We start from the raw sequence: 22,878 nt of genomic DNA, 5'->3' as shown, positions 1-22,878 counted from the left end.
TATGCCACACGTAAATGCACAGTTCCTGGTGCAGAGAAGGCCTTCAGTAATGTTTTTTTAATGACTGTGCAGTTGACAGCCCATAGCAGTCTCCTTAAGTGGCAGCTGTTCGTGTTTCACTGAAATCATAGCAGAAGACTCCCCTATTCCGCTCATTTTCCTGAAAGGATCCCCTACTCCCTAACAAGTCCTTCCTCAGCATCCTTTCTTACGGTTCCTAATTTCTTGATGTTTTCACCTTCCCTTGTTTCTTTCTCCCTTCTCTCCAAGGAGCCAGTGCTAACCTGTTGATTGGTATGCTTGACGTAATAATACCTTCCCACTCTCCGGGAGCTGGCCCTGGCAGCCATTCCCTCCTCTCCGACATCCTCTGTCTTCTCTGTCTGGTTCTCTACTTGCCCTTTCTGCTCTGCTTTCAACCCTTTTGAAATCATCCTCCTTCTAAATAGGAAATCCTGTATATTCGCTGCTTTCTCCAGTCACCCATCTCCCCTTTTCCCCTTCCATGTTCCTTTGTTTAATTTCTTAAAAGAGAGAAATCTTGTCCCTGGTTTCCTCACTCATTAGCCCCTCTAAGTTCTGCTCTGCCCCCTTCAGAACTGCACTCAGGTCATTACGGCCTCCTCGTTAACAACAGTCTGGCAGTCCTTTCTCAGTAGTCTTGGCCTCTCAGCAGCGTTTCACACTGTTTATTATCTGTTCCTTGAAACTCATTCCTCCTTTGGCTTCCAGGAATTGTCTGCTTTAGCATAATTCCTGCTCTTCTAACTGCTCCTCCCCTTTCCACCGGTGGTCCCATTTTGCCTTTTAATGGAAGTCACTTCCAAGTGTCTGTTCTCTATGCTTTCCTTTAGAAATTAGACACTTTAATAAAATTTGTAGTTAGGTCCATCTGTGTGATTATTGCATTAATGTCTGTATGTCCTGCCTGATTGTAAACTCCATAAGTGGTTCTCGTCATATCCCTAGTTCCTCCTGCAGTCCTAGGCGTGTGTAAGTGCTCAAAAGCTCCCACGTGGTGATGGAGCTAAGCGTGCCCCCTTCCATGTGTGACTACCCGACTTCCTGTCTCCTCTTTCCAGCTCTCTCAGATGCCTCTGTGTGCATCCCACCCCACAGTCAGTTCATTTCTTCCTTTTATCTAGCATCTTTTCATGAATTGTCACATATATTTTCAACCTTTCCATCTTTTTTTTTTTTTTTTTTTTTTTTAGGTATCTGGGCTCAAAACCTAGAAGTCGTCTTTGACTCTTTTCCTCAATTCTTACGTACAATTTGTTTCCAAGTACTTTCTATTCTTTCTTCTGCCACCCTGATTGAGGCCCTCCATACCTCTCTCCTGGACTTTACCATCTCGTCCTCAGTGCCCTGACCACTTCCAGTATCATTTGGGCATCATCCTTCCACAATTCCATTCTACACACTTCAAGCAAATTAGTTTTAGAGCATAGCTCTGATCATCATATAATCCTTTATGCCTCCCTTAAAAGCCTTATTTTTTACTTTTCTCACTGGAATACATCATCCTTGGCCCATCATTCCAAACTCTCGACAATGTGGCTTCCGCTGTCTCGCTCTCTGTTTTTCACAGGAGTCCTGAACTCTAACCCAGGGACCCTCAACATCTGTGCTGGGTGGGCTGTGGCCACATTTTCACCTAACCAGTGTAAGGGTTTTACAGGCCCTTATGTGAGAAGAAGTGCCATTTTTAAGTCTCTGAGATGATGTGGTTTTTACATTTTTGGAATTAAAATGCTCCTTTACTTATAAAATGCTGGTAATAAGAGATGGTCATTATCTCACTATCATTGTGGAAAAAAAAATTATTGTAATAGAATTCTTGCTATTTTGTTTCTCTAAGGGAGAGAAGTTTTCTCCCTAAGCAAACTTTATGGCATACACAGTGCCTGGCTTTCACCTTCTTTTATTCTCCATATCACCACCTTTTATTTCCCCCTGTACATTTTACTAATTCACAAAATTAAAAAATTAAAAAATTAAAGTCTAAGAATCACTGCTCTACTGCTCTGCCCAGAATGGGAGGTTCCAAGAACTCACCTCATTTCGGCCTGTTGTCATCTGTCTTTCCTGATGTACCTCATATGTCACTTTCTTTATGAGACCATGTCAGAATTGTCTCCCTTTACCCCCAACCCAACCACCAAGATGCTTTCTCTTTCTTTAGTGGGACTTTGTACCCTGTAGTACTTTGGTCTTTCATGTGGCACTTACCATGTTGTTCCTATAAGTAGAACCATCTTTCTTTGATTCTTTGCTTCCCCAACCCTCCACTCCCATGATATTTTTTTTTTTCCAGAGGGAGTCTCCCTCTGTCACCCAGGCTAGATAGAGTGCAGTGGTGATCTCGGCTCACTGCAACCTCCGCCTCCCAGATTCAAGTGATTCTTCTGCCTCAGCCTCCTGAGTAGCTGGGATTACAGGCACTTGCCACCATGCCCAGCTAATTTTTTGCATATTTTTTTTTGTTTTGAGACAGAGTCTTGCTCTGTCGCCAGGCTCCAGGCTGTAGTGCAGTGGCATGATCTCGGCTCACTGCAGTCTCTGCCACCTGGGTTCAAGCAATTCTCCTGCCTTAGCCTTCTGAGTAGCTGAGACTACAGGCATGCGCCACCACGCCCAGCTAATTTTTGTATTTTTTAGTAGAGACGGGGGTTTCACCATGTTGGCCAGGATGGGCTCGATCTCTTGACCTCGTGATCCGCCCGCCTTGGCCTCCCAAAGTGCTAGGATTACAGGCATGAGCCACTGCACCCGGCCAAAAATGTATCAAAGTAGTAGATTCAAATCTCACATTGAAGCTAAAGGCTGGCTCTTTTCTAAGTTTCCGTTAATCCATTCTCAAACTACATTTGTATTTTTAATTTTATTTATTTATTTATTTTGAGATGGAGTCTCTTGTCGCCCAGGCTAGAGTGCAGTGGCTCAGTCTCAGCTCACTGCAACCTCTGCCTCCAGCGTTCAAGCGATTCTTCTACCTCAGCCTCTGAGTAGCTGGGGTTATAGGTGCCTGCCACCATGCCTGGTTAATTTTTGTACTTTTAGTAGAGACGGGATTTCTCCTTCTTGGCCAGGCTGGTCTCAAACTCCTGACCTCAGGTGATCCACCCACCTCTGTCTCCCAAAGGGCTGGGATTACAGGTATGAGCCACCGTGCCCAGCCAATGTTTTGTATTTTTAGTAGAGACGGAGTTTCGCCATGTTGCCCGAGCTGGTTTCAAACTCCTGAGCTCAGGCAATTTGCCCGCCTTGGCCTACCAAAATGCTGGGACTCATGATAAATTTCTTTAGGACAGAAACATGTTTTGTCTCTGTGTTCTTTGCATTGCCAATTACTGTACTTGGAACATGTTTGGTGCTTGAAAAATTGTCATTGAACTGAAATTTCAGGATGATACTGATGCAGTAATTTGATGAAGTAAAACTGTCATTTTGGGGGGAAGGGGGCCTTTAAAGGTATCAGCTTAGAATTTTTTTTCTGGTGATTCTGAAATTAGAATTATAGTTACTTACTGAAACATGTTAGGAACGATTGCCCATTTATCTTTTTTTTTTTTTTTGGATTATACTTTTAGTTCTGGGATACATATGCAGAGCATGCAGGTTTGTTACATAGGTATACACGTGCCATTGTGGTTTGCTGTACTCACCAACCCGTCTACATTAGGTATTTCTCCTAATGCTCTCGCTCCCCTAACCCCCACCCACTGACAGGCCCTGGTGTGTGATGTTCCTTGTGTCCATGTGTTCTCATTGTTCAATTCCCACTCATGAGTGAGAACTTGTGATGCAGTGTTTGGTTTTCTGTTCCTGTGTTAGTTTGCTGAGAATGACCTTTTATCTTTTAAAGATAAAATAATCTTAGATGTAAACTCTAAACATCTCAGAGTGAGATTCGGGCCTGCTATGGTTGTGGTGGTGAAGTGGAGAAGTTGCATGTTTCATTGGCATTCTTTTGTGAAAATTGTCTTTTTTTTTTATTTTGACAGAAGAGACCCTAAAAATCATCTTTTTCCCCAGGTAAGAGGCTACAGTTTCTTTGCCTCTGGCCCTCTCTAGAGCTGTCAGCACCCTGTGAACATTGGCCTGATTTAGACAATGAGGCTTTCTCTGTGTCTTTGAGAAAGCCATCTTTGTGCTACACACAGCACTGTCACTTTTATTCTTCGTTACAAAATGTTTCCTTAATGAGTTTGGTTTTTCTTCCTGCTTTATCTACCTCTTCTCTCTCCCCTAAAACCTTTTTTTCCTGAGATTGAATTGTGTAAAGGCAAACCTTTGAGAAAGGTAGTGCCACAGCTAGGCCTCCTGCTCTCTGCACAAGGCGACCTTTGGTGCTGTCCAAGTACCTGCTACCTCCAGCTTCCCAAGCTTCTGTGGATCATTTTTCAATTTTTTTCCACCAAAGCACTGAGATAATTTTGGACGTGGGGAATGTGGCAGGGTTTCTGACATGGAAGACCCTGAAAGGAGCAGGAAGTATGTTCCATGGCCGCCCCCTGTCTTTTCTATTGAAAAAGGAGTGGGCGAGTAGTGGGTGGTAGCTGCAGCTGTAGGCAAGGCCCATTCTTGGCCTTTTTTTTTCTCTGCTATAGGCTGGTTTTTGTTGAGTAGCTGATATGCAAATAAAAGATGAGAAATTTAATTGTCTTCTGAAGAGAACAAAGAGAAATTTAATTGTCTCCTTAACATCACACCCATAGGCATTTTCTAGCAGCATGCTCAAGATACTGTGTGGTGTGGTTCTAATTAGCTTTGAAGAGCCAGAGCTCAGCTCAACCTGAGGAAACCTCTTTTGCCAAAAGATACCACTACACAAGGGACCCATCGGAGCTCTTGCAATATCAAAAGATTAACAGCAGGGAAAGAGTTTGGGGGAAGATTCTATGGTTGGTTTGAGATGTGTGTCTTATCTGCAAGAACCCAAATAAAAGTGAAAGATCAGCTCAATCCGCTCTGCTTTTGTTAGCTTAAGTGTTTTGTGTTAAAATCTCTTCTGGCCTAACTTTTCTTTTTGACAAGAGAACAAATAATAGAATATCCTTTGTAGATCAGAAGTATAGAAATTACTGAGAATATGGGAAATGCTTCACAGATGTTCCTGAAACTACCGCCAGATTGAGTGAATTCTTGTCTCTTTCTATGTTGAGAGGTTGGGAGATTATTGTCTAACGTGCTGGGATATTATAACTGCATTCTACACGACTGTATATGTTCACTGTCTCTCTCATTGAGAGGCTTGTTTAACCCTATTATATCCTTAATTTTGATGGCCATTCGAATAGGAAAGAATGTTTATGCAAGACTTTAGAGAGAGCCATAGTTCGAAATTTCCTTTATAAGCTTCGGGATAGTGTATTTAATATTTACTTTCTTTAAATGTATCTTCTTAAAGGTACAGGTAGTGTGTAGAGTTCAAAATTAACTTCCAGTTAAATCCAGTTACAGTTTTGGTGTTTTATTTATTTATTTATTTTTGCCAAGCACGACATTTTTCTTCCTGTCCCATATTGACTGACACTAGTCAATTGTTGACTAGTGACTGGTCATGATAGATATTGGTAGACATCTCATTGCCATTATGGCCGAAGGGGAGTTGCCTCTAGGTGATCCCGCAACATCATGAAGAGCCCTGTGTTTTTTTCTTTTTTTAGAGACAGGATTTCACTATGTCGCCTAGGCTGGAGTGTAGTGGCACAATCATGGCTCACTGCAGCCTCCACTTCCCAGGCTTAGGTGATTCTCCCACCTCAGCTTCCCAAGTAGCTGAGACTACAGGTGCGTGCCACGGTGCCCAGCTGATTTTATTTTAATTTTTTTAGAGAGTCTCTCTGGTTGCCCAGGCTGGTCTTGAACTCCTGGGCTCAAGCAGTCCTCCTGCCTCAGCCTCCCAAAGTGCTGGGATTATAGGTGTCAGCCATAGTGCCTGACCTAAGAGCCCCATCTTCCTGCACAGTGCATTATAGTCTTTCCTTCTGAGTTGGTGTAGAGGCATCCTTGGTGTATAACAAGCAGAGCATGCTGAACTAGTTCACAGCAAAAAACAGACAACAAAAATGTGATATCCAGGTTGTTCTTGGATAGGTCACCATGCTTATCATTTTAAACAGCTAGGGTTGTGAGTTAAAGTTGTTAAGGGAGGGATTTCACTGGCACATTTTCTGTTTCAGTTCATACTCATCTGTGACTCATATTTATTCTAGTCTAACCTCATTTTGCTTGAAAATTTTTGTACTAGAAAATGTCACTTTCGATTAGGGGAGGGGAAATTCTGACTGGGGATCAGAAGAGTCAAGTTGTATTAGTGATGATTTGGCATCACTTTTGATTCAAGGTGAAAACACAGAATCCCTACAAGGAAGAAGGTTGTAAAGTATAAAGTGATTCATATAACTAGATAGGCGAAAGGAAATGTCACTGCCGAGCTTTGCTGTGGGAAGAGGGGGAGGTGAAGGAAATTATTACAAAATTTTTATATGTGATGAGGAGACAGCCTCTGGATTTCCCCAAATATTTCCGTATTCCCTAAAACAGCTCTAGTGAGTTGCTTCATGATCGGTGTATGAACAGAAAGACACTAGAACTCTTAAACTTGATCTTGAAAGGCCCATCTTTGTACATAATCATTCGCAGATGTCCATATGTGATTATATATTCCCATAGTGAGGCAATGATAAATGTAAATGAGAACCATGATATAATTTTGCCTTGCTTGCGTGCACATTTTCCGAATATAATTAAAAGCACATGTCACTGTCAGTAGTTAACTATGAGGTTTGTCTGAGTTTTTTATAAGACTTTGGCAGAGCCCTAAAGCATGTTTTAGTGCCTGAGTGCTCCCTCCCTCCCTTTCTTCCTCCCTTCTTTCCTTCCTTTCCTCTCTCCTCTTTGGAATCAAAAGGGCACTCTCTAGGTTCTGCCTATTTTCTTTTCAGAACTAGGGATAATTTCAAGTTGTACGCAGGTTAATTTTCATTATTCAGCTTCCCTGCTGATACCTGAAATTGTAACTAAATTATTACCAGATAATTCCTTTCTGACTTCTTTCTTCAAAGAAAATCCAATGAGGATAAATGTTTTCTAGGTACTATTTCACTAGCAAAACCAGGTGGATGTGTGTGGAAGGGGACGTGGAGGGAAGCAGAGGTTAGGCTAGGGATACAGTTATAATGTCACTTAGGTCAGTTGATTGGTGCTTAGTAAATCACGGTTTTCTGTAGAGTGCCACATGCTCAGAAAATCTGTACTGCGTAAAGAATTTCTTGTTCAAGTCTATTTAGTTACTGTACTTATGCCTAAACTGGAATGTGTGCCTCTTTTAAATTCAATAAGCTGTGCATTTGTGGCTGTAGATGATACCGCTTTCATTTTTAAAATAGTGATAAAAGTTTAAGTTGTAATATGGACATTTTTTTTTAAACCCAAAACAAAACAATCTTCTTTCTTGTTATGGGCAATTCCTGCATGAGTTATTTCCAACTGCTTTTGTTTATATGAGTGTTGAAACTTAAAATGAGTAAATTCTGTCTTCCAAATAATTTTCTACATTTTCCCTGTATTCCCATGTCTTGTATCTGCTCTCAAGAACAAAACAAAAGTGGTTTCGAGGCCAACCACTGTGGCTCACGCCTGTAATCCCAGCACTTTGGGAGGCTGAGGTGGGCGAATCTAGAGGTCGGGAGTTCAAGACCAGCTTGGGCAACATGGTGAAACCCCAGTTCTACCAAAAACACAAAAATTAGCCAGGTGTGGTGGCGCATGCCTGTTGTCCCAGCTACTTGGGAGGCTGAGGCAGGAGAAGTGCTTGAACCTGGGAGGCAGAGGTTGCAGTGAGCTGAGATCACGCCGTTGTACTCCAGCCTGGACAACAGAGCGACACTTCGTCTCAGGAAAAAAAAAAAAAAGTGGTTTCCTGCTCTTTACTAAGGTGTAAAATGTAGAAATTTCCAGTGTTTAAAAAACTCTGATTGGCTACTCCTTAAAAATTTTGATTGGCCATTCCTTTCAAGATATTACAGTGTGGGAGGTAAAGGATCTAATGTAGTTATCCAAGAGTTTTATTTCAGTTTGAAAAAGAATTCACCAATGTTGTTGAATTCCTTGGAAATAGGTGTGCTCAGTTTCTTTCTTTCTTTTTTTTTTTTGAGACGGAGTCTCACTCTGTCACCCAGGCTGGAGTGCAGGGCCATGATTTCTGCTCACTGCAGTCTCCACCTCCTGGGTTGCAGTGATTCTCCTGCCTCAGCCTTCCAGGTAGCTGGGATTACAGGCACATGCCACCACACCCGGCTGATTTTTGTATTTTTAGTAGAGATGGGATTTCATCATTTTGGCCAGGCTGGTCTCAAGCTCCTGACCTCAAGTGATCCACCTGCCACAGCCTCCCAGAGTGCTAAGATTATAGGCATGAGCCACCGCACCAGGCCCAGTTTCTGACACTTCACAAAGCTTTTGCATCTGACAGTGGATGTGACCAGGGTGGGCTTTCTGGCTTCCAATTTCAGCAGCAGTTCATTTATCTTTTTTAATATAACCCTTGAGCTGTGAGGGTTACAATCTGTTTCTGAGAATTCATGTTTCTTATCTTTTCCTCCTAAAACTACATACAGTGGTGTTTTTCCCTTCCAAAGAAACAATAAAAATAAACTTCCTATGGAATACACATATAGTATTTAAATTTATTTTTCTTGTTTTCTAAGGTCTTTAAAATTGAATAGGGCATCTAGAGCTCTCTGTCCTCAGATCTTCCACCTCATTCTTATGGAATCAGGAGTCTGTGATTTCCATAGGATTCTGAGCTCTTTTCCCATTCCAGACACAAAGATACCTGCTGTTGCTATTTGTGACCAAATACCTTATTTGTTGAAAACCACCAACAGGGGCTCTGGGAATGTGGAAGCTGAAGACATCACACTCGATAATTCAGTCCAAGGGCCCTTTCTCCCTCATATCTATTCCTTCTTTCTGGAATTTAGACCTTTGCCTTTGTGCAGCTGTCTCATTGTGAAATGTGAGTACTTTCATATTAGATCTTACTCATTGGTTAATTGATTTTATTTTAAAATTCATTTGTATACTTCTATCCTGCTAATTAAAGTATCCCAAAAATTGTCTTGGTATTTTTTACTTAACCCTTTGTTTTTAAAGATATTAAATGAAAAACTGCCTTCTGATCAATATTAAGTTTGTAAAGAGTAGGAAGTAGTTTTTATGCTTATGTAAAAATTTAGCCAGTTAACACTGTATCTTTGTCATATTGCATTTCTTTGTAGTCTTGTAAGGAATTGAGAATCCCTGTGTGATAGACTTTGCTACTTGTAAAATGGACTATCAAAAGGAAAGTTCTTTCTACTTCATTTTGAAAAATGCCTAAGGTCCTCATAATTTTCATTTTTATTTTAATCAGTTTTAAAGTTGTCAACTCAGGCTTATTTTCACAACCCTTTACTTTTTACTGAAAGTTGAAGTGGGAATTGGCAGAAGATTCAGAAAAAAGAGGAACTATATGCTACTTGCCCTTAAAAATTTACCCTGTAGGCCAGGCACAACTGCTCATGCCTATAATCCCAGCACTTTGGGAGGCTGAGGCAGGATGATTGCTTGAGCCCAGAACTTTGTGACCAGCCTGGACAACATGGCAAGACCCTAACTCTGTAAAAAGTTTTTAAAATGAGCCAAGCATAGTGACATGCACCTGTGGTCCCAGCCACTCTGGAGGCTGAGGTGGGAGGATCACTTGAATCCAGGAGGTTGAGGCTGCAGTAAGCCTTATTTGCACCACTGCACTCCAGTCTGGGCAACAGAATGAGACCCTGTCTCAAAAACAGGAAAAAAAAGAAAATTACCCTATTCAAGAGTCTATGATTAGCATCTTAGCACCCACCATATGATGTGTTTTTCTTCTCTATAATTTTTCATGTATATTATCTACTGTGACTTCTCTTTTTTAATGTCCATATAAATGTTTCAATCCAGCTTTTATTTAATTAATTTATTTATTTTGGAGATGGAGGCTTGCTCTGTTGCCTAGGCTGGAGTGCAGTAACACAATCTCAGCTCACTGCAACCTCTGCCTCCTGGTTTCATGCAATTCTCCTGCCTCAGCCTCCTGAGTGGCTGGGACTGCAGGCGCACACCACCACCCCTGGCTAATTTTTTGTATTTTAGTAGAGATAGGGTTTCACATGTTGCCCACGCTGATCTCGAACTTTTGAGCTCAGGCAGTCCACCCACCTTGGCCTTCCAAAGTGCTGGGATTACAGGTGTGAGTCACCACGCCTGGCCTCAACCCAACTTTTAAATATTAAGTGCCACTGATTTAAAAGTTCTGACTTGAGGCCAGGCGTGGTGGCTCACTTCTGTAATCCCAGCACTTTGAGAGGCCGAGGGGTGGATCATGAGGTCAGGAGTTTGAGACCAGCTTGTCCAATATGGTGAAACCCTTTCTGTACTAAAAATGCAAAAATTAGCCAGCATGGTGGTGTGCACCTATAGTCGCAGGTACTCGGGTGGCTGAGGCAGCAGAATTGCTTGAACTCGGGAGGCAGAGGTTGCAGTGAGTGGAGATTGCACCACTGCACTTCAGCCTGGGCAACAACGCGAGACTCTGTCTCAAAAAAAAAAAAAAAAAAGTTCCTGCTTGTAAAATATTCCTCCTTTTTTAGTCATAAGGCAGTATTAGTGCTGTAGTCTCTGTTGCCAACACACTGGGGGACTTTTGCCGGAGAGAATTTGGCCTCTGACTAGATGCATATGGGTTGAATACATCTATGTTTCTCTTAGTTGTGTTGAATCTAACTTTCATTTCATTTCCTTATATTCTCTGAGCTCATGGTAGTTTACTTCATCTTTAGAAAGAATAATCAGATATCTCATTAGATAAATCATATGTAATTAACGTATGATTAGTCAGATAAAAGGAATTCAGATGTACATCGAAGAAACTAATGAAAAGATGGTACATGTCGGGGGTCTGGAGGAATAAGCATAATGGAATTAGGATCGTTCTGTATGATTACTTTCTTTTCGTGTAAAAGATGTAAAAATAAAGGTCCTTGACATTTAAAAATATTGAATGGAATATGGGGTTTTTCCATTGGAATTTTCTAATGTTTTGCAGCATTTTTTCCAGCAGCAATTTAGACATTTAAGGAAAATGTTTTTTTCCACAATGCGCCATGTTTTTGGGTCAGCGAGAAAGCCTTAACCAAGACTGTTGTTTGGCAGCACTGTTTATAATAACTCCAGATCCTTGACCAAATTTGGAGAGTCACTTATGGCCATTTGAAACCAAATGAAGGATCAAAGGACTAATGATTCTGAATACCTCCAGTGTTTTCCCCAAGCTTGAGAAGAGTTTCATTCAGCTGTAAAACGCTCGTTGTGCAAATGAGTGGTTTTCCTGCTGTATAATTAAAGCATTGCCTTTAATAATATTTTGTTAGCTTTACTTTAGCTTGTCTTTTTAATTTGAGAAAAATTAAAAAATCTAAACAATTTAAAGTAAAATGTGATAGAGACAGTTTTTCAGGGGAGAGAAGGGCAGATTTCTATGTTTATTCCACTTAATATCTATATCAAATATTTGTAACAAAAGCAGAGGCTCACTTTAAAATTATTTTTCTAGGGGCAAGATTCTTTTCCCTAAATTGACAGTACAGAGCTCACATAGTTATAACTGCTGTTAAAATAGACACTTAGAACTAAAGAGCTAAAGCTTAGGTTCCAAACTAAGGGAAGCTGCCGTTTTCTGAAATCATGTGTCTTTTTAAAAAGGACTGGTTCCTTTTTGCCTTTTTCTCTCCTTCCTTCCTTCCTTCCTATTGCTCCATGTATGTTGTGCATGTGGTTATCTGTCCTTTTTTTTTTTTTTTTATGCCTCTACCCCTTATGTTGGCAAAATAAATGTGCCAGTGGAAGATGAAGGTTTAAAATATAACTACTGAGTTCATTATTCCAGTCTTACTGCTTTCTAGAAGTATAAGCAAGTTACGTATCTAGACCTCTGTTTGCTCTTATGTTAAATGGGGATTCAAGCCCCCTTGCAGGTTGGTTTGTTATGAGAATAGTGATAAGGTATATTCAGTACCTATCACAGTGCCTGGCCCTAAGTGGGCTCTTGAGAAGTGATAGCTCTTTTTCTTAATGAAAGCCTATCCCATTATAGCTGTCAGCATCATTATCTGTTGAGCCTGGATCTCGGGAGAGTATCTTGAAGGTATTATTGGACTCCACTATACAGCGTTATCTAATCTGAAGCTCCTTTTGTTTGGCTGCATTTTGTTCTACCAGTTTGTGCTTTAGCCATTCTGGATTGTTTTAAGCTGGAGTCATTGATTTTGCAGGCAATTATTTCCTCTTTTAAAGGGTATAGTCCCATTTCATTCGTTTGAAATGAGGTCAGTTACCAAACTGCTGAACTCTTCTGGCCTTTTGTGATGGGCTTTTCTCTCTTTCGTTTCTTGGCCTTAGGCTGATAAATCAAAGATCTCAGGTAAGAGAGGAATTCCTGGCAGTCATACTCTTAAGTATTGGGCATGTTGCTCAAGCAGTATTTCCATTATTGGAATTCTCCTTTTTTCCTTTAAATCTTAGTCTCCCTGCTCCTTAATATGTTACTTTACTCACAAAATAGGAAGAAAAACCAATAGCTTTAATGTAGCCTCTTATGTAACAAAAACTTAAAGGCAACTAACTATACACAAGACCTTGAAGTTGTCATTTTTCTCTCTCTCGCTAAAAAGTGAAGCCAAAGTGACCTTTCCTTCCAGCAGTGGATTCTTTTTTTTTTTTTAAAGAGAGAGATCTAGAGAGAGAATGTGATCTTTACTTGACTTCCAGAATGTTCTTTACACCAGTGTTTTCAGTTTGGGTCGCAACTCATTACTGGATCATGAAGTCAATTTACTGTGTCCAGACCAACTTTTTTTTTTTTTTTTTTCTAAACGGAGGGAAAGAGAACAGACAAGAACATGAGAATAGAGAAGAGAGTACAGAGTCTACTATACATGTAAGAGTAATAAGGAGTAAGGGTGAAGTGCTGTTTTATGAAACTTTTGTTTCAGTTATGTAAGTATGTATATATGTGGAAAGTGTTGTTATATAAAAATTATTTCTTTTCTGGGTCAAAAAAAGGCAGAAAGCCACTGCTGTGGGGCAGTTTGCCACTGAAGACTTGTCTGATTTTTTAGAAAAACCAATTCTATGGAGGCTGTATTTGATCAGACAGATTCTGTTTTTTTCCATGAAAGAAAACTGGGTCTTTTACTTACTGTTGAGCCTATTTTGATGGGAAGGCTTCTGCTGCTGGCTTAACTGGCTGTGTTTTTGAGAGGGTCACTTGGGTAAGAGTCTATTGTTTCTCTTCTTTTTTGGTTTACTGCTTTCTGCTCTTTCTACATGGACTCTGGAAGCCATTCTAGCTGTTGGGGCAGATGTTTCCACACAGCATAGAGACATCTGCAACATTCGGTTTTGTGATTGTTGTTCAACTGTTATGGTTTCTGGCTGGGCGCAGTGGCTCATGCCTGTAATCCGAGCACTTTGGGAGGCCGAGGGGGCTGGATCACAAGGTCAAGAGATCGAGATCATCCTGGCCAACATGGTGAAACCCCATCTCTACTAAAAATATTTAAAAAGTAGCTGGATGTGATGGCGCGTGCCTGTAGTCCCAGCTATTAGGGAGGCTGAGGCAGGAGAATTGCTTGAAACTGGAAGGTGGTGGTTGCAGTGAGCCAAGATCACACCCACTGCACTCCAGCCTGGTGACGGAGCAAGACTCCGTCTCAAAAAAAAAAAAAAGGAAAGAAAGAAAGAAAATTATGATTTCTGAAGAAAGTAAGACTTTCTAACCAACATGATATAACCAATTCTTTCCTCCTACTTCAATGGTAGCCCTTGTATCAGGTTTCTTAATATAATTACAGAATTGGTATTTATTTCAGTATGTTTAATTTTAAATAATCACCTGAACCCCTAAATCTATCTAAATTAACATGATTTTTAAGGCTTAGAATTGAGACAGTGGTAGCAGAACCTTCCATTCCCTTCCATTTCTCTAGAAGAGACTGCATTGTTGCCTTTTCTTCATTCTAAAATGAAGACTTCTACTTTATGTATGCTTAGTACTGTTTTGTCATTTGTACTTTTCTTAATAATTTACGAAAATTTTAGGCCAGTGTTTATAATATGGTTTACAACCCTGTATTGGGTCATGAAGTCAATTTATTGTGTACAGACCAACTTTTTTTTAATGGAGAGAAAGACAGTAGAAAAGAACATGAGAACAGAAAAGAGAGTACAGTGTTCATTGCACATATAAGAGTAAGGAGGAGTAAGAGTCAAGTGCTATTTTATGAAACTTTTAGTGGTTTCATATTTTAGTGGGTTTTTGTGTTTCACTTTTTTGTTTTATCACTTAAAGTTACTCAAATATGTAACTTCATTTGCCAGCCATTAGGATGCATCCCAGTAGGATCAGTCTTGACATATGTGAAACTGATTGTATTTCAAAGTAATTGATCAATGTCAAGAAGTATTTATTGAGTGCCTGTTACTTGCTTGGCTAATAGGAGTGAGGTTCCAAATGAAGTGCTGTAAGTAAAAGATGAGGCTTCTGCTTTTAAAAGGGTTTATCTTTCATTTATGTCTTTAAACATTTACCAGGCATTTACTCATTCAGCCATATACAGTGCTAGATCCTCTGTTCAAGTGTAATTGGGAAGGTAAAACTTACATGAAACAACAAAAATAATTAAATGCCAATGTAATGATATATTCTAACTTCTGTAGGAGTTTAGTGTAGAGAATGAGCAGAGTTGGCTGGGGTAACTGGAGGACGGAGGAGATAGAGTTTCTGAATTTTGAAGCATTTTCAAGATTCAGATGGAAAGGATAGAGAATGTTCCAGACAGTGGGGAGATCTTGAAAAATGCTTAGAGGCAGGGAATACCCACAGAGCATGAAGGAGGCATTTCTGAGGTTGTGTGTTGAGGAATTGTGAAAAGTCAGGTTGGATATGTTGGATGGGGCCATTTATTTTAAGATGGGTAATTGTAGAGTTACATAAGCTAAAAAGGTATCCAGTATCCTGTGGTGCATACAGTCTACTTCCAGAGAAGGGAGGGATTATAAATAATTAATGAAGCTATATGGTGTGTATTATGATGGAAGCTAGTACTGTGCTGAAAGTATTATAAGCAAAAAGCTTGAGTGGCCATGTCAGTGGTAACCTTTGAGCTATATTAGAACTGCTCTGGCTTAGGGCTTGGCAACATTGCTGACTCAGTGACAAACTTCCTTTTTGGAAGGCCTGGCTCCTGACTTGCCAGCATATGACACTCCCAGTTCACCAGGTCATCATGTCCCAAACTGCCCCGCTGGTTGTGAAGCTATAAGACAGTCCTGGCCAGGACTCATCTCCACCTCTAGCCGGGGATCCCACCACATGGCTAGACAGGTTCCTGAATGGACATGTCCTTCAGGACCAGAGCATGGTTGAGGGTGTGTATATGTGCTTGCCTTCTACCCTGGGCTCACAAAGTAATAGTGGAAATGTCTTCAGAGCAATTATTAAAGGTAATTATTGCTATGATTTCATTTTTTGATTCTCCATTTATTTCACTTCTGTCTGCTTATGTATTTACCTACTCAGTGTTTGTGGAGATGTGTATCAGTCAGCTTTTGCAGTCATATAACCCCAAAATCTGTTGCTTGTAACAGTCACACATTTGATTATTGCAGCTGAGGGTTAATGGTAGCCCTTGGTCAGTTTTCTCTCAGATTCATTCTTCCTTCTTTCTCCATCCAGGCTCCGGGGTCAGCTAGCTTCAGGCTGGATTAAGCTGATTAGAGAAACTAGCAGGAAGTGATGCAAGAGGAGAAAGGGAGAAACACTATATTTCTCTTTTTCTCTTCCTGCCTTGGGTGGCTTCTCCAGCAGAGACTGTTTCCCTCTGGCTTTAGCGCTCACTGGACAGGCCCCCCCTATGGTTCTTGTCACGTGACTCCAGGGCTTTAATTCCCATAACACCATCTCCTCCTTTTGTCTCTCCAGCTTAAGGGTGGTAGTGGCTCCCTGCTGTTGTTAAACCTTTTACCATCCCCAATATGACTTGTAGCAACTTAATGGCTTATATAGCCAGTTTCCTGTATTAAATTCCTTCTGTTGTAAATACAGTCATGCACCACATAACATTTTGGTGAATGATGGATCACATATACAATGGTGGTCCCGTAAGATGGTGATGATGATGATGATTTGAGATGGAGTCTCACTCTGTTGCTCAGGCTGGAGTGTAGTGGCCCAATCTTGGCTCACTGCAACCTCTGCTTCCTGGGTTCAAGCGATTCTCCTGCCTCAGCCTCCCAAGTAACTGGGACCACAGGCATGTGCCATGACACCTGGCTAATTTTTTTTTATACATATTTTTAATAGAGATGGGGTTTTGCCATATTAGGCAGGCTGGTCTTGAACTCCTGACTTCAAGTGATCCACCCACCTTGGCCTCCCAAAGTGTGGGATTACAGGTGTAGGCCACCATGTCCAGCCTCCATAAGATTATAATGAAGCTAAAACATTTCTATTGCATAGTGACATCATAACCATTGTAACATTGTACTACAGTTACCTTATTTTTTAAATATAATTTTGGTGTAGCCTGAGTGTATAGTGTTTATAGAGTCTACAGTAGTGTACAGTAATGTCCTAGGCCTTCACATTCACTCACTATTCACTCATTGATTCATTCAGAGCAACTTCCAGTCCTGCAAGCTCCTTTCATGGTAAATACCCTATACAGGTATACCATTTTTTATCTTTTATGCCATGTTTTTGCTGTACCTTTTCTATGTTTAGATGTTTAAATACACAAATACTTACCATTGTGTTACAGTTGCCTACAGTATTTAGTGCAGTAACATACTATATAGGTTTGTAGCCTAGGAGCAATAAATAGGCTATACCACATAGTCTAGGTGTGTAGTACACACTATGATGTTTGCACAAAGATGAAACCACCTAACAACGCATTTCTCAGAACGTTCCGGTTGTTAAGTGACACATGACTGTACTTGAAGTGATTTCTTTTTCTTGACTAGACCCTGACTGATACATTGTTCCAAAAAAGGAGTTTTTCTTTTGTCTTTTATGTTGTTTTCTTCTATAGTGTGGCCTCAGATAGAGGAATAAAAATAACCCATTTTCAAAATGTCTCCTAATGAAGCAGTGTGATATAGTAGACATGGTATTGAATTTGGAATCACTGTCATTTATAGCACTGTAGTGCTGGGTAAGTCACTCATTCTCTCTGAGTGGAGGTACTTATGATTCCTGTTATACCTACATCTTCAGGGTTGTCTGTGATGATCAAAACACAGAAACGCATTAGAAACCATCAGGCTTTATTCGAGTGATGCAGGGAGCCTCAATTATGTTACGGAACAGTCTACCAGCTGGCCAGATTTTATTTTATTTATGTTTATCATTTGTAGTTGTTTCCAACATAGTTTCTTTCTCATTATAAACTCAGAATTGGAAGAAGCAACTATGATTAGATAGAGAAAAGTTATACAAAACATTCATCTCAGGTTGGAAGATATTTACGTGTATTTAAAAGGTAGTCTTCAAATGGCCAAGTACATCTGACCACTGACAATACCCCAGGTATCCAAAATTTTTTAGTTCTTCCTAGCTTTACTGTAGAACCAAGAGCATGTTTCCTGAAGCAACATGAGTGTCACAGTCCCTGTCACACAGGCTAACATGGAATGGATTTCAATCATATGAATGGAACATTACCTATTGCCCATCTTCTCAGCATCTCTTATTTCGGACATTGCCTTGGGAGAGAGCTTCATTCTGATTCAAAATAGACCTACATAGATGGAGTCTTCTCTAGTTTGCTGGGATGATCAGATCTATTTCAGATTAATCTAGAAATGAGAATTTCATAATAAAATGACTATGCTAAGCATACTCAGAGACTCAAAAGAACGAATTCCCAATATTTAGGTCCACCACAAATGGACCAATTTTCCTTTTGTGATCTCGGCATAATCTGGAGTTAGGTTCAGCTTTAAGGGATGTATTGGAAACAGATTCCTCCCAAATCTTCCATAATCTAAGCTAGTACCTCCTTCAGGGTGGACTGTAAAGGGTGATTCTCCTGTTAGTGTCACTCAAAACACAGAATTCTCATCCTTAGCCCAATGAGCGGAGATGAGATGTCAGAGATGGTCAGACATGGGTTGAAACCCCATCTCTGCCACTTTCTTATTGTTTTGTACAAGTTACTTAACCTCTTAGAGCTGCGGGGTTAGTGAAATGGGGGTTAGTGATGGCTATTTCCTATAGTTTTACCTGGCATGTGGTAGGTACACGATAAATATAATATCATCTTTAACCTACTGTCATCCATGTTTATCAGACAGGACTTTGCAGTCAAGATTCAAGACTCTAGCTGCACTACAGAAGTTTGCTGGTTTGCTGAGTCCCTTAGCTTTTGTTAATGTAACTTAACCATGGTAGAGTTTTTAATATTATCATTCCTTACAAATATGTTTGATAATTTTTATTTTCAGGTAGTCATCAAAGCTCTTAAAATTCAGAGAGAATTTCAAACTTGACCAAGACTATAGTTTATTTACTGGAGTGCTAGGAGAGAATGTGAAAGTGATGGCATATTGAATACTTTTAATTTTTTTTTACTGTCTTATATTTCAAGCCAAATTTGTTTCTAAACAACGTGAAAAGTTACTAGTACCATTTTTGACATTTGTGGCAGACAAATGCCACTTGCTTACTCTTAGCCTTTTGGGAGATAAACATATACTTGTTTATGGACATGACAGAATTAAAGCAGACAGTTTCATATCTTAGGAAATCATGGTTTTTTATCGTCATCTATTGTTAGTTCCTGCTACTGCAGGGCGAACCTTAGAATATTGTCTTTAACAAAGACACAAGCATGGGGTAGGATTTTCACATTACGAATTTTAATGAGTACTAGCCTAGGAGCTCCTTGAGACTCATAACTTTTCATTGTTATATTCCTCTGGCTAGCATAGTGTCAGGCTCATGGAGGTGCCCACTAAATCTTTTTTTTTTTTCCTTGTTTAGCTCATTGGCAAGAATAATTTAATATTTTTTTCCTTCTCTCTTTTTTTTTTCTTTTCTTTTTGAGAGAAGGCTTTTCTCTGTCACCCAGGCTGGAATGCAGTGGCATGATCATAGCTCACGGTAACCTTGACCTCCTTGACTCAAGTGATCGTCCCGCCTCAGCCCCTTGAGTAGCTGCAACTGCAGGCATTTGCTACCATGCCCAGCTAAGTTTTGGATTGTTTGTAGAGATGGGATTTTGCGATGTTCCCAGGCTGGTCTTGAACTCCTGGGCTCAAGTGATCCTCTCGCTTGTGCCTCCCAAAGTGCTGGGATTACAGGTGTGAGCCACTGTGCCCAGCCACTCCTTCCTTGTCAAGTTAAATCTTGAAATTTGCCCAATTTGATTTTCGCTAAATTGGACTTGTACATTTGACTAAGGTAAACCTTATTGTACCTGTCATGTGTGGTTGAGCACTCTAGCCATATCTGTTAACATAGCTAGAATGAAGCAGCCTCTGCCAGTTTTCTGTTCTACAATTTGATAAATGGATTACACTCACACATAGAATAAGGAATTGGTTGTAAATATGATAAGAAGCCAAATCTCCCACTTTTCTGACTGCGGTATCATAATCTCCAAATATGGACATTAACCTTCAGCTCTGAAGGTTTATTACCTATGCAAAATAGATTAAATAACAGTTTTTCAGAGTGCACACTTTTTTTTTTCTGCTTTCTTCTTTCACTCTCAGAAATTCATGCAAAGATCTGCCATCTATGGTTGTGATCTATTCCTAAAATGGACAGTGACATTTTCCTTCACACTTCTCATTTTGCTGACAACCATTTGAGATTAAAAATACATAGTCATTGTGTTTCATGTTTCTTAACTTCTTTGTATTACAGGAAAGGGGTCCCGATCCAGACCTCAAGAGAGGGTTCTTTGATCTCATGCAAGCAAGAAATTGAGGGCAAGTCTGCAGTGCAAAGTGAAAGCAAGTTTATTAAGAAAGTAAAGGAGTGAAAGAATGGCTACTCCATAGACAGAGCAGCCTCGAGGTCTGCTGGTTGCCCATTTTTATGGTTATTTTTTGATGATATGCTAACCAAGGGGTGGATTATTCATGCCTCCCAATTTTAGACCATATAGGGTAACCTCCTGATGTTGCCATGGCATTTATAAACTGTCATGGCGCTTGTGGGAGTGTAGCAGTGAGGACAGCCAGAGGTTGTTTGGTTTTGGTGGGTTGTGGCCAGCTCCTTTGCTGCAACCTGTTTTATCAGCAACGTCTTTATGACCTGTATTGCTCTGGTTCACATGTCTCTGATGTTTGCATCCACCTTTGTATGCATTTCCTGACCTAATGACAATGCAGACCAAAGTGAGAATACCAAAATTGTGACCACCAGATGTGCCCCAGGCTTTCCTGAGGACATTCTTGAAATGACACTGTGTCTGTAAAGTTATCAGTGAGTGAATAGTTCTGTTTTCATTTTTTATATTAGTAACTTAGGGTTACTGTTAGGGTGCTGCAAAAGTACTTTTGGATCAGTCAGAAACTGGGTAAATGAAGTTAACATTGTAAATACTAACTTTTCAACTGCAGAGGTAAATTGACAACTTGATGTTCAATTTTGTTTTTTGTTAGTTTTTGTTGTTTTCCTCAACTGTTTATGTATGGAAACATTCTGGCTCTGTCTACTCCTTGTATACCCAGGAACCCAGAATTCTTCACCCTCTGAACCTCTGGATTTATTTTTAAAATAATCTGTATATACTTCTGTTTTGTTTTGTTCTTAACTTCATTTGTATTATGGGGCTTTATAAGCAAAAAGATGAATTAAAAATATAACAAATCAAATTGTTCACCAAAGCTGCTTTTCCTCTTAGTCTATGTGGGAATTCACCATGATCCAATGAGCGCCCTCTCTTTCTTTTCTTTTCTTCTTTTCTTTCTCTTTCACAGGGTCTCACTTTGTCACCCATGCTGGAGTGTAGTTACCCAGGCTGGAGACACCAACATGGCTCCCTGTAGCCTCAACCTCCTAGGCTCAAGCAGTTCTCCCATCTTAGCCTCCCAAGTAGCTAGGACTACAGGCACACACCACCATGCCCAGCTAATTGTTTTATTTTTTTGTAGAGGTGGAAGTTTCCTGTGTTGCCCAAGCTGGTTTCAAACTCCTGGGCTCAAGTGATCCTCCTGCCTTGGTCTCTCAAAGTACTGGGATTATAGGTGTGAGCCATCAAACCCTGCCCCAGTAAGCTCACTTTATTAAAACTTGCACTGTTGCTCTCTCCTGTTTTACAGCTGATTAGATTAATTGAATGTGGTTAATAAATTATGGTATGGCAAACTCAGAATTATGTGTGTTAATTAGGGACAGGGATAGCCTGGAAAAATGAATTCTGCAAATGATGCCTTTCCTCCTGGGTTTGTTTCTGCAGATGGCCATGAAACACAGCATGTGAAAGCAAGTTCATGTCTTGATCCCTTTCTTTGTTTCCCACACACGGTCTTGCAGGTGACAGCAAATAAACCGGAACTGTAGTGTTAGAGAAACAGGAACAATTTTGTCTGGGCTCTTTGGTAAATAATGATTCCAGTTCTGACAACACCAGCTCGTTCAAGTGGAGCATGTGAATTCGTTGTTTGATGTCCTTTTTCATGCTTTTTTCCCATGAAAACAACATTATACTGAATGCTAAGATTTTGCAAGGGCAGTCCCTAAAAGCTTCTTTAATTCAGAATTTGAAGTTTACTTATAGTGAGTACTGTTTTCACTATCGTGTGTACAATATTTTCTTCAAAATTTATTAATGCAAAAATAATATGAGTAAGTGAAATTTTAGTTTATAATTTTGAAAATCATCTCATATTAATATACTTAGCCTAACGTAACTACTTTATTGTTTTACATGTTGCTTTCTATATGTACATGTATTTTCTGCATAGTTGCAGACATAGTGCATTTTATGTTTTGCCATGTGTATAACATGGTAACATAAATAACTTTCAGATCTCTATATAATCTTGGTAACAATCAAGGATCATTTTTAACAGCTTCAGAATGTTCCTTCATGGTAAATAAGACACAAAGGCTTCAGTGGCTACCCCAGAATTGGCCGATAAGGGGTAGGAGAGAGGAGGAAAGCTATTTTCCAGGAAGTATGTCTGTATGTGCTGAAGAGAAGGCATACCTTGTGGTTGCTCACTCCCAGGTATTCTGCTGTAAAAATAAGGGTCATTGCCCTTCAGGGCTCAAGGTCAGACTAGAGATTTCCAAATGAGTCTTTGGTCTTTTACATGTCAGTCATTTGGGGTGGCTGCCTGATGAAGACCTGTTTAAAAAGCACTTTGTAACTTTGCAAAATGTGCCTGAGGAAGACAAGTGCTCACAGACATTCAGTGGTCTTTAATGTATTTCTCTGGTATTTGAAAAGAACTGTGGCCAGGCGTGGTGGCTCATGCCTGTAACCCTAACACTTTGGGAGACCAAGGTGGGTGGGTGACCTGAGGTCAAGAGTTCGAGCCAGCCTGGCCAACATGGTGAAATCATGTTTCTACTAAAAACAGAAAAATCAGCTGGGTGTGGTGGCACATGCCTGTAATTGCAGCTACTTGGGAGGCTGAGGCACAAGAATCTCTTGAATCCCAGAGGCAAAGATTGCAGTGAGCTGAGATGCACCACAGCACTCTGGCCTAGGTGACAGAGCAAGACTCTCTCAAAAACAAAAAACAAAAAACAAAAAAACCAAGGAA

At 40.2% G+C, this 22,878-nt stretch overlaps 1 protein-coding gene and 1 long non-coding RNA gene across 3 annotated transcripts in view; both read left to right on the top strand.

Annotated features, from left to right (window-relative positions):
• The window catches only part of RAB8B (RAB8B, member RAS oncogene family), a 73,115-nt gene that overhangs the window by 16,793 nt on the left and 33,444 nt on the right, over window positions 1-22,878 (top strand). The window lies entirely within an intron of this gene.
• LOC141583583 (uncharacterized) overlaps window positions 1-22,878 on the top strand; it is a 39,165-nt gene extending 16,287 nt beyond the window's left edge. Inside the window, exon 2 of the long non-coding RNA XR_012516239.1 lies at window positions 80-22,878. This is a non-coding gene — a long non-coding RNA (uncharacterized LOC141583583). The remainder of the gene's footprint in view (window positions 1-79) is intronic.

This window comes from Saimiri boliviensis, chromosome 2 (genome assembly GCF_048565385.1).
Source record: "Saimiri boliviensis isolate mSaiBol1 chromosome 2, mSaiBol1.pri, whole genome shotgun sequence".
NCBI classification, from domain to species: domain Eukaryota; kingdom Metazoa; phylum Chordata; class Mammalia; order Primates; family Cebidae; genus Saimiri; species Saimiri boliviensis.
The sequence above is the reverse complement of the archived record's forward strand: the minus strand, read 5'-3'. Positions and strand labels throughout refer to the sequence as shown.